Below are 10,641 nucleotides of genomic sequence, written 5' to 3'. Positions count from 1 at the left end.
TATGTCCAACTAGTCTGGACACATTCTGAGGTACTGGGAGTTCAGATTTTAACATAAGAATTTGGGGGAACCATGACAGTCCATAATAGGCAAATCTATGATCGAGACAGGAAATGAATAGATTAATGGCTTCTTGGGGCTGGAGGGTGGTGGGAGATATTGGGGGATGATGACTCGGAGGGGTGCAAGGTTTCTTTTGGGGATGATGAAAATGTTCTCAAATTGATTGTGGTAATGGTTGCAAAACTCCATGAAGATACTAAAAGCCATAGAATTGTACACTTTGAATGAGTGAATTTTATGATTTGTGAATTAGATCTCAATAACCCTGTTATAAAATAAGAAAAAAAAAGATAAGATATTAGGTGGCCACAAATGAAGAATGTCTATTACAGCATCTTAATGCTACCCTCAGCTGAGAAATTGAAGAACAAGCCAATAATAACAATTCATGGTCTCCAAGGATTAGGCTGAAGTGTTCTCTCTCCTCAGCCTCAGTCTCAATCGACTTGACATGCCCAATATGAGCACTGGCATTGCTGCTCTTTTTCCATGAGGCCAGTGTCCTTCTGGAGTCTTTGGGAACAAGAGTGACCTATCACTGTTATCCCTCTGGCATCTCGGATAAATGTGGCTGCCCTGGTGAGTGCCCCTCTCCTTGGCCAAAGCTCCGAGCACTTCCCTGAGAATCTATATATTGTAAAGGAGGATAATCATCTCAGGGATACAGTTTTTTCAACCTGGAATATTTTTATTTCCCAGCTGAGAGTTTTTCAAAAGTGTTTAACTTAGCCCCACAAGTACATGGTCAATTAATCTTTGACAAAGGAGGAATGAATATCCAATGGGAAAAAGACAGTCTCTTCGACAAATGGTGTTGGGAAAACTGGACAGCCACTTGCAAAAGAATGAAACAGGACCACTTTCTTCACCATACACAAAAATAAACTCAAAATGGGTTAAAGACCTAATGTGAGACCTGAAATCATGAAAATCCTTAAAGAAAGCACAAGCAGTAATTTCTCTGACATTGGCCACAGCAACATTATTCCAGATATGTCTCCTAAGGCAAAGGAAATAAATGCAAAAACAAGCTATTGGGACTACATCAAAACAAAAAGTTTCCACACAGCAAAGGAAACAATCAACAAAACTAAAAGGCAACCTACGGAATGGGAGAAGATATTTGTAATATTGTAAATGATATTTCTGATAAAGGGTTATTATCCAAAATATACAAAGAACTGATACAACAAAAAACCCAAATAATCCAATTAAAAAATGGGCAGAAGATATGAACAGACATTTCTCCAAAGAAGATAGCCAGATGACCAACAGACACATGAAAAGATGCTCATCATCACTCATCATCAGAGAAAGGCAAATCAAAACTACAGTGAGATATCACCTCACACCTGTCAGAATAGCTAAAATCAACAACACAGGAAATAACGTGGTGGCGAGGATGTGGAGAAAGGGGAACCCTCGTGCACAATTGATGGGAATGCAAACTGGCGCAGCCACTCTAGGAAACAGTATGGAGTTTCCTCAAAAAGTTAAAAATAGAACTACCCTATGATCACAATACTGGATATTTACCCCAAAGTAGAAGAACACTCATTCAGAGGGATACATGCGGCCCTATGTTTATAGCATCATTATTTACAATAACCAAACTATGAAAGCAGCCCAAGTGTCTATCCATAGATGAATGGATAAAGAAGAGGTGGTATATATACACAATGGAATACTATTCAGGCATAAAAAGAATGAAATCTTGCCATTTGCAACAACATGGATGGAGCTAGAGAGTATAATGCTAAGCGTAATAAGTCAAAGACAAATACCATATGATCTCACTCATGTGTGGAATTTAAGAAACAAAACAAATGAGCAAAGGGAAAACAAGAGAGAGGGAGAAACGAAGAAACAGACTCTTAACTATAGAGAACAAGCTGATGGTCACCAGAGGGGAGGGGGTTGGATGGTGGAAATAGGGGATGGGGATTAAAGAGTACACTTATCATGATGAATGAATGAATGAATGAATGAATGAATGAATGAATAGAACGTGTTGAACTTAGAAAACTGTCTCTGTAAGATTCAACGGAGCCTGCTCTGGTTAGGTATTTTGACTTTTTATAACATTATCCCTTGATTCTTATTGGACCCTCTTGCATTACAGATCTTTTCACTCTTCATCACTGTAACCTCACTCAGACTCTAGTCACTTGCTAACTGTGGCTCGGGGCATTTACTTTTTTCTCCCTATGAATTTATTTGAAGCTTTAGTGAAGAATTATGGACTCGGGCTAATTATTCTGCATCTTCCATGCACTTAAGCCTGAGAAAGAATCTTCTCCATCTTTAAAAAGAAAAATAAAGCTGCTTAAAAACAGACTATGTTCTGTTCATTGAACTTCCCTTAATCCAAACTATGAAAGATGAGTTGACGGGCCTTCTTGTCAGCTGGCCACTAATGGCCGTTCTCACTTGATGCACTCAGCTGAACTGAGGAGAAGGAACATGGAGGAGTCACTGGGTGGCCAAATCCTCTCAATTCAGCCCAAAATTGCAAAGGAATTTCTCAGTCCATATTCTTTTTCTTTTTTAAAGATTTTATTTATTTATTTGACAGAGAGAGAGCACGAATGGGGGGAGCAGCAGAGGCAGAGAGAAAAGCAGTTTGCCCGCTGAGCAGGGAGCCCGATGTGGGGCTCGATCCCAGGACCCTGGGATCATGACCTGAGCCAAAGGCAGCCGCTTCAAAGACCGAGCCACGCAGGCGCCCCTCTCAGTCCATTTTCTAATCTAAACACTTCCCTATACATGCCCGATGGAGGGAGGGGCTCTCTGTGAAAAAAAAAATGTAGATATATCAAGAATATGTGAATAAAAAATAAATGTAAATAAAGAACCTAGGGAAGCAGGGATTGATAGCCAAAGATGGCTGGGGAAGGAAGGAGGAGCAGCAAAGAAACACCCTGATGTGGGGTTCCTGACCTTGAGTGAAGGACTGTGATCTGACTTACAGTTGGTGTGTATTAAAGGAAGACTGTATGGCATTTATCACCTAGATTTAGGGGAGCGATTTTAGAGAGAATAGCTAGATAGCGATTACAAATTATTCCAAACAAATAAACAAACAAAAATTTGCTGTGGGTGGTTCTGTTAGGAAGGGAGGCTTTATTTACTGGAGGATAGGGAGGTTAATTAAGAAGTAAGGATATTATAAGTAAGATGCTTAGCGGAGGTGGTGATGTCCTTATCATTAAATGTTTCTCTGGTATAAAAATACTTTATTGGCACTTACAGAGAAGGTTGATTTTCATGATCAGGCATTTACTTATTCATTGCAAAATAAAGCTTGCGTGTGTGTGTGTGTGTGTGTGTGTTCCCAACCAAAAATCAGAAGCAGAGCCTATATTACTTAGTATGTAGAGATTCAAAGCCTGGATGGATAGGAGGATGGATGGATGGGTGGATGGATGGGCAGATGAATAGATGGAAGTGTGGATAACTTGTTATGACTGGAACCTCTAATTCCAGAAAGTAGAAGGAGAGGATTCACAAGGATTAGAGGAGTATCACTAAAAAACTTTTGCAAGAAACAACAACAAAAAAGTAAAACACAGTCCCTGCCCATAAGGACTCTGTCACCCAGGAGTAAAAGGAAAATATATATATAGAGAGAACCATTAGTGACAGGACAACATTACATTCAACAGCCCAATGTAATAATGTCTTCTTTGTTAAATAAATAAAATCAGAGAATATTATATTAGCAGTATTCTTTCCTCTCCCATAATGAGAAATTCTGGTTTATATGAATTTACTTCCATGTTCTTTTCTGGCAGTTCTAAAGCTTAACTTCCAATTGTTGATGGATGATGTAGTAGTTAGGTTTGTGAAGGTTGTAAGCATAGCAGGGTAAACTGAGGCTTTTTTTTTCCCTTGCCCCCTTTCCCTGGTTTTTCAGTTATAGGGGAAAAAAACCCCTCAATAAACAAAGAAAAAAAAACCCAATGCTTAGGGAGAAGCAATTTAAAAAGGGAACCTCTATATTTACCTAATATAAGAAAACTTTATAATGGCAGATAAGGTCAGAGCTCTAGGTTCTCATACATAAGAGTCATGTTAAGTTACTAAAAGGCCTGCAATGGAGCCCAGTTGAGAGTCTCTGCAGAGATATGAATGCCCACAGTGAGATGTGTTTGATTTCAGAAATCTGGGGGGAGTCGTCTTACTACAGAGTGGAAGCCCCCTTACCTTTTCTCCAGGGAGAGGATCAGAAATTCTCCCCTCTCTCTCTTCCCAACTGGGGCTGGGCCAGAGGAGGAAGGACACAGATGGAGGGTGGAGAAGACTGACAGGTCCATACTGGGACCCAGCAAGAGCTGAGGGTAGCCAGACAGGGCCAAATGGGGAAGCCATTAAAATTCAGACTGAGGACTTTCCCCATGATTCATCATGAGAGGGAGTTCTTGAGTGCTCTAGTCTTAGTTTAAGTGACACAACTTGTTCATCTTATTTAACAATCCTTTAGGTCATTTTTCAAGTGACTGTTTTTGGCAACAATGAAGTTGGCAGGAAGTAAGGAGACATGGGTGTGGAGGGAGAGAGAAGAGGAAAGAGGTAGTTGAGAGAGTGTGGTGGTTTGGTAGACAATATTTCTAAGGCTAAAGAAAAATATCTTGACAAATTTACTCACTCACGTAAGCAAGTTTATCTATTTTGATTCCCCTGGGACAATGTCAGGCCCTCTAAATGCAGGAAAAGTGAAAAGGGGAGGGCAAATGAGTTCTCTTACTTCTCTGGAAACCTTTAGCATGGGTTCCATGGGGAGGTAGATGGCAGCCATTACTGCCGTCGAGCTGAGTGGTTTCCATCCTAAGCTTGGACCTTATTAGCTGGTCATGGCAGCTGACTTTGGTTCACAAGTCAGCTATCCCACCTTGGGGGAGGCGAACCCCTTGAGTGAACGTGTTTCAGAAGAACATTCCGTCAGGGGAGTGGAGACTGATGGATGGTATTAAGGGCCTCTGTGCCAGACGTTTTTATATATGTTATGCCATTTGGTTCCCCCAATAACCCCATGAAGTTATTATTTCTCAGTTAGAGCTGCAGCCATAGGCTGAGAGCACCGCGGGTCACCAGCCAGAAAGCAGAGAAGGAAGGATTTGAGCCTGCTTCTCTCTCATGCAAGCCCAGTGCTCCATCCCCCCCATTACTGTGGGCTGGAGGTTAAAAATGAACAAACCGCACAGAGGAGCTAGGGAGGAGGGGGAGGAAACACCAGGATGGGGGATTCTAAGGGGAGTAAAAAAAGAGATCTCAGAGGTTCATCTTGTTTAGATGCAAAATTAGATCTGGACCTCCCATTCATGATCCCACGAGACTAGTCCACATGGAGCGGAGGCTGGTGAATGTGCCGCTCTCCTCCAGAATTCACGTTTTCTAAAAAGAATTTCTCTCTCAGTCCCTCTCTCTCTTTCCCAGCGAGTGACCCTGAAGGAGTCCTCATGATGATATGAGCATGCTGGATGGCTTCGAGAGTCTTAATCCTGGGAGATTTATGACTGTGACTTCACTATGAAAACAACACTATTTTCCTCGACCTGTCAGGGGGCAACAATTAGAAGAAGAATGTGAGGTTTACTTTTGACGAAGCATGTGGCTCATAATAGAGCCTCTATTACTGATGGGGTGAGTTGTGGCTAAAATATGAAGGCCATGGGCTAAAAAGGAAAAGAATAAAGAAAACACAACAGAATTCCTGTTATTCCCCTCCAGAACAAGGAAACAAAGGATAAACTTTAGGAATAGAATATGATACATTTTTGTATATTTTTTCTGCATCAAGATGCAAGTTACTCTGCACTCACAAGTTGGTTTTGTATCAGTGCTCGTAGGGTGGATCTATTTTTCCCTGTTGTTATAACAACATCTCAAGAAATGTGTGACAGGTCTTCAGAGAATGCCACCGATTGCTGAGTCACTGCAGATAACTGCACACTAATACGGATTGCACAAGGACTAGCTTTGATCACAATCTGTGCCCATCAGGATAATGGGAGGTCCAGTACACCAGCCAGGTAGGTGTAATGGCTTCAGGCGGTATTAAGGCCCCCACAGTGTGAAGTCAGTGCAAAATAGCAATAGAAAAACTATAGACTGAAAGGTTAATCAGGTTGGAGGCTGTGAAGCTCAGGGTAGTAGCCTCAGCCCAGGAAAGAGATAGACTCAGATAGTCCAAGGTCATGTGATCAGAGCTAGCAAAGAATCCCAGAAAGGGTCCTACAGGAAATGAGAAAAGCTCCATAGGAATTGGTGGGTTTTTTAGGACCTGGTACTATGTGTCCCTTAAGAGCAGAAGCCATGTGTTATACCCCATTCCATTCCCCCAATATCTACTATAGAGCCTCACTCTGGAAAAATGCACATCAAGGGTTGATTGAACATGTGAACTCTTTGGTCAATATTTATACCCCTATGTGACCAAAAGGAAAAGAAATTCCAATGAGAAAAAGTGGTCTCATGGCCTTTTCAGGTGGCAAAATTGTCCCCAATCCCATGACCTTTCTATTTCCATGGCTGAAATCAGCATGGCTTTCTCCACCTGGGTTAAGGTCAAGTCTGGTTGGGATGGGGTAGGTGCTCCAGTTTCTAAAACTGAACTGGTATGGTCTAAATTTAGTAACTGAAACCTTGACCTCTTTTTCAAGATAGAACTTTCTGCTCTAGAGATGGTTAACACTCGCCTAATCTATTCCAATCCATTTTGGAAGCACATCTAAGCAGCACACGTGATATAGAGTAGAATGGCAGGATCCCTATCTGAGGGTAAAAAAAAAAAAAAGCTTAAATTATTGTGCAATTTTGCCCTTCTATTCCCCAAGCTTCTTCAATAATTTACATGCATTTCCATCAGTTCTTATCATGAGTTGTTTTAATTATTTGATTCTATTCATGTCAACTCTTGGTGGATACAAGCAAAGTGTAGTGCTTGGTACATAATAGGATATCCATAAACAGTTGCTGATGATGAATCAAAAAATAATAAATCAATGAGATTATCATATGACCTTGGATAGAAAGCCAGATCATTCCAATTTCAATCAGCTCAGTATATACTCTTCTAGATAAACAGGGTTTTGCAATACTCTTTCCACATTTGTTAAATCTTGGCCTAATGCGTAAATTCAGAATGTCTTGGCATTTTATTATTTTATGGTCATCCCTACTGTGACAGCCAAGCTCCTGACAACTTCCTTCGAGAAAGAAGTTGACATTCAGCTGTGTGAAGTGCAGTTAGCAGGCAGCCTCCATCCCAGTTCCTTTGGATTCAACCCACAGCGTTAGAGCTGATTTCATGCTCTGCTGCAGCCCCTGGGGCTATGAGTGAGCCTTTGGGGGGGGCACTACAGCATGGCCATTTCTGTCCAATGTGGGACTCCTCTAATGGACAATCTTTGTTCTGGAGTTTCTATTGAGTTTGCCTGAGGTTTTCCTTACCCAATTTTACTCCACCCCCCCTTTCATTTCAGATAATCACCAGCTGAAGACCTTCCCTGCCCAATGCCCCCTTTACCTTTCACAGGCTTATCTCCCAGTAAACGCCTTACCTGCCATCTCTTAGCTCGGAGTCCGCTTCCCAGAGGATCTAAACTGACCCCCCTATGCAATACTTCATTAGATTTGTTTTCGTCCTTAAATATGATGGGGAGATTTTATTAACTTGCATGTTTAGTGTCTCCCCACCACAACTGCAGCCTTGTGGAAATGCGTCCCAAAGAAAACCGCTTATCATGACAACAAAGCCTATTCCAGATTGTGTTTTCGGGCCCCATGTTCATGCAAAAATGTCATCTCATGGGGGTGGCTCAAGGAGAGAATGGGGCATTCTAAGTCAGTGCCCCCCACACTAGCTGTTCTGCAAGCCTTCTCAAGCTTGGGTCATAGCCCAGAGGAAACCTGAGTGCTCCTCTGAGGGCGGGGAAGGGTTCTGAACATGTGGGGAGGTGATAATGAGAGCAATCATGTTTGAGTGAGGTTTATGAGGGCTTTCTGATGGGACCCTTGAGAAGTCTAGTGCTTTTCTTCCACTTGGCATTTTGCATTTTTGGCACAAGATATGTTAAAGCTTGGGATCTCACAAGCTATTTGTTTTGCCAAAGAACCAACTATTGCTTCAAGTCCTATGTTCCCTCATCTCCTATTTGCTTCTGCCTTGCCAGGGAGATTGCTCTCATGTGGCTTCTGGTAGCCCCACTGGTAGCCAACAGAGACAGGTGGAAGTTGAGTGAAAGATATAGTCAAAAAAATCAAAGGACCTGCATCCTATTATTTATGCACTTGCTGCTTGCAATCTGGCATTCTTGCTGACTCTATTGGAACCCCTCTCCTTATCATGAGGTATACCAGCTAGACAGTACACAAATACTTCTCCCATTATATAATGCCTTAATGCTGGGCACTGAAAATATCAATTCCTTCAGTTGTGACTTTGGGTGCTTAATTACATGGAAAAAAGGAAAACATTAAAATGCTCCATTCAGACATGCTTTAATTTAATGCATCAATAAGGTAAGCTGGTGTACCGTTTCAAGGAGCAGAATGCCTCCTCCAGGGAGCCTTCCCTGACCTCTCCTTGCCTCCAGCCCCTTTAGTTGTTCACCAACCCTTAGTCCCTGTGTAACTTTAGTTGGTTTTATATATTTGTATGCCCTGTCTGGGAGTTGAAAAGAACTGGAGAAGTTCTCATAAAGAGTAGACATATTCTAAGCAGGCATTAGGTTCCAAAGTCAGCATGGAGGGTGAAAGGAAGTATTGTTAATATCGCCTTTGAAAGTTCTCATATGACAGGCATTTGGGAAGTGGGGCAATAGGTAGACCCATGTCTCTGGTCTCACTCTTATCCCAAGGCACAACAACCTTATACATGGAATGGCAGAGAGAATCATCTACGCTACTTCATTTTTAATTTTTATTTTTATCAAGTGTAGTATTTTATCGAATCAAACTATTCTACCAGATTGGTTAAAAAAATTATCAGTACCCCACCTTCACTTTCCCTTCCCTGGAGGCAATGATTTTCCACTTGAATGACTGGCTCTCCATTTGCATTGCTACTTCTTGGTTTTTCATTTTTTAGGCCTTACTGGTTGACTTTCTGCCATAGAAGATAGAGAATTTAGTTCTCTTTCATCCCCTTACCCCTCAACACATATCCTTCCAGTTCCCCCATTCTCCCACTGCAGTTCTATTATAGTTTTGGTGAGATCAATATTCAGTGTTTACATTTTTATGACTATGTAAATAATAGTCACAGCTGAGCTATTTGGTAAACTTAGTTTCCTTTCATGAACAACTTTTTATTTTCCATGGAGCTAATAATTATCATATATATGTGTGTGTTTGTGTGTGTGTGTGTATAGATAGATAGATCTATAAATATATATAAATATAAATAAATAAATATATATATATATTTGCCTTTTGTTTGCTTGGTTTTCTATGCACTTATGCTAATGCAACTTCAAATTCTCTACCAGTTGTCCAAATCTCCTGCCAGTCTGCTCAAACACATTACATGGTCAGTGTTAGCTTTGAGAAATATCCTGGAGCCCTCTAACTCATTTATGGGGTCTGGTTACCCTTCATAACTGAATCACAGCAGTTGTCCTGGGTCATGCTTCCACATCATCCTGGGAATATCATGGCCTCTTTCTTGAGTTGGATCTCCTCTTTCCTGTACCCCATGTCTTCCTCTTCTTTGTCTCAGTCCCCCATTGGGGTAGAATATATCCTACAAAAACTCTCTGAGAAAGGGTGAGGAGGAAATTCATTTTTTTAAATCTTAGATGTCTGAAAACGTCCTCCTTCTATCCTCACCTTTATTGATGGTTTGTCTGCCTGTAGAATTTTCTGGTTGCAAATCTGCTTTCAGAATTATGAAGGAGTGGCTCCACAGTTCTAACTTTCAACATGGCCACTGAAAAGGATGATGTCATTCTGATAACTGTTTCTTTCTGTGTTTTCTCTCTGAAAGCTTGTGGGATCTTAACTTTGTCCCATGTGCTCTGAAATTTCACAATGATTTGCATTGATACAGGTCTATTTTTATTCATTGGGCAGGGCACTTGTTGTGTCCTTTCAATATGGACACTCATATCTTTCAGTTCTGGAAAGCTTGTATATATGTGGGTATGTATTTGTCTGTCTTTCAGTTCTGGAAAAAAATATTTTTTTTCCTTGATTTCCTCCCCTCATTTTGTCTCTTCTTCTCTTCTTTTTTTCTGGGACTCTTACAATTTGCATATTGGACTTCTTCGAGTCATTTTCTACTTTTCTTAAATCTTCTCTCCTATTTCCTATTTTTTTGCTCTATTTGTTGGAAGATTCTTCAACTTTATCTTTTAACACCTCTGCTGAGTTTTTCATTTTTGCTCTCATATTTGTAACTTCTAAGAGCTCCTTTTTTCCTCTGTGAATGTTTCATTTTAATAATGTTTCTTTTTAATCTGTTTCAGGATTGAAATGTCTTATCTCCCTAAAGATATAAAGACAGAGTTAGGAGATACACACACACACACACACACACACACACACACACACACACCCATTCTCTTCTTTACAAAG

The sequence above is a fragment of the Halichoerus grypus genome, chromosome 10 (genome assembly GCF_964656455.1).
Source record: "Halichoerus grypus chromosome 10, mHalGry1.hap1.1, whole genome shotgun sequence".
NCBI lineage: Eukaryota > Metazoa > Chordata > Mammalia > Carnivora > Phocidae > Halichoerus > Halichoerus grypus.
This window is presented reverse-complemented; position numbering follows the sequence as displayed.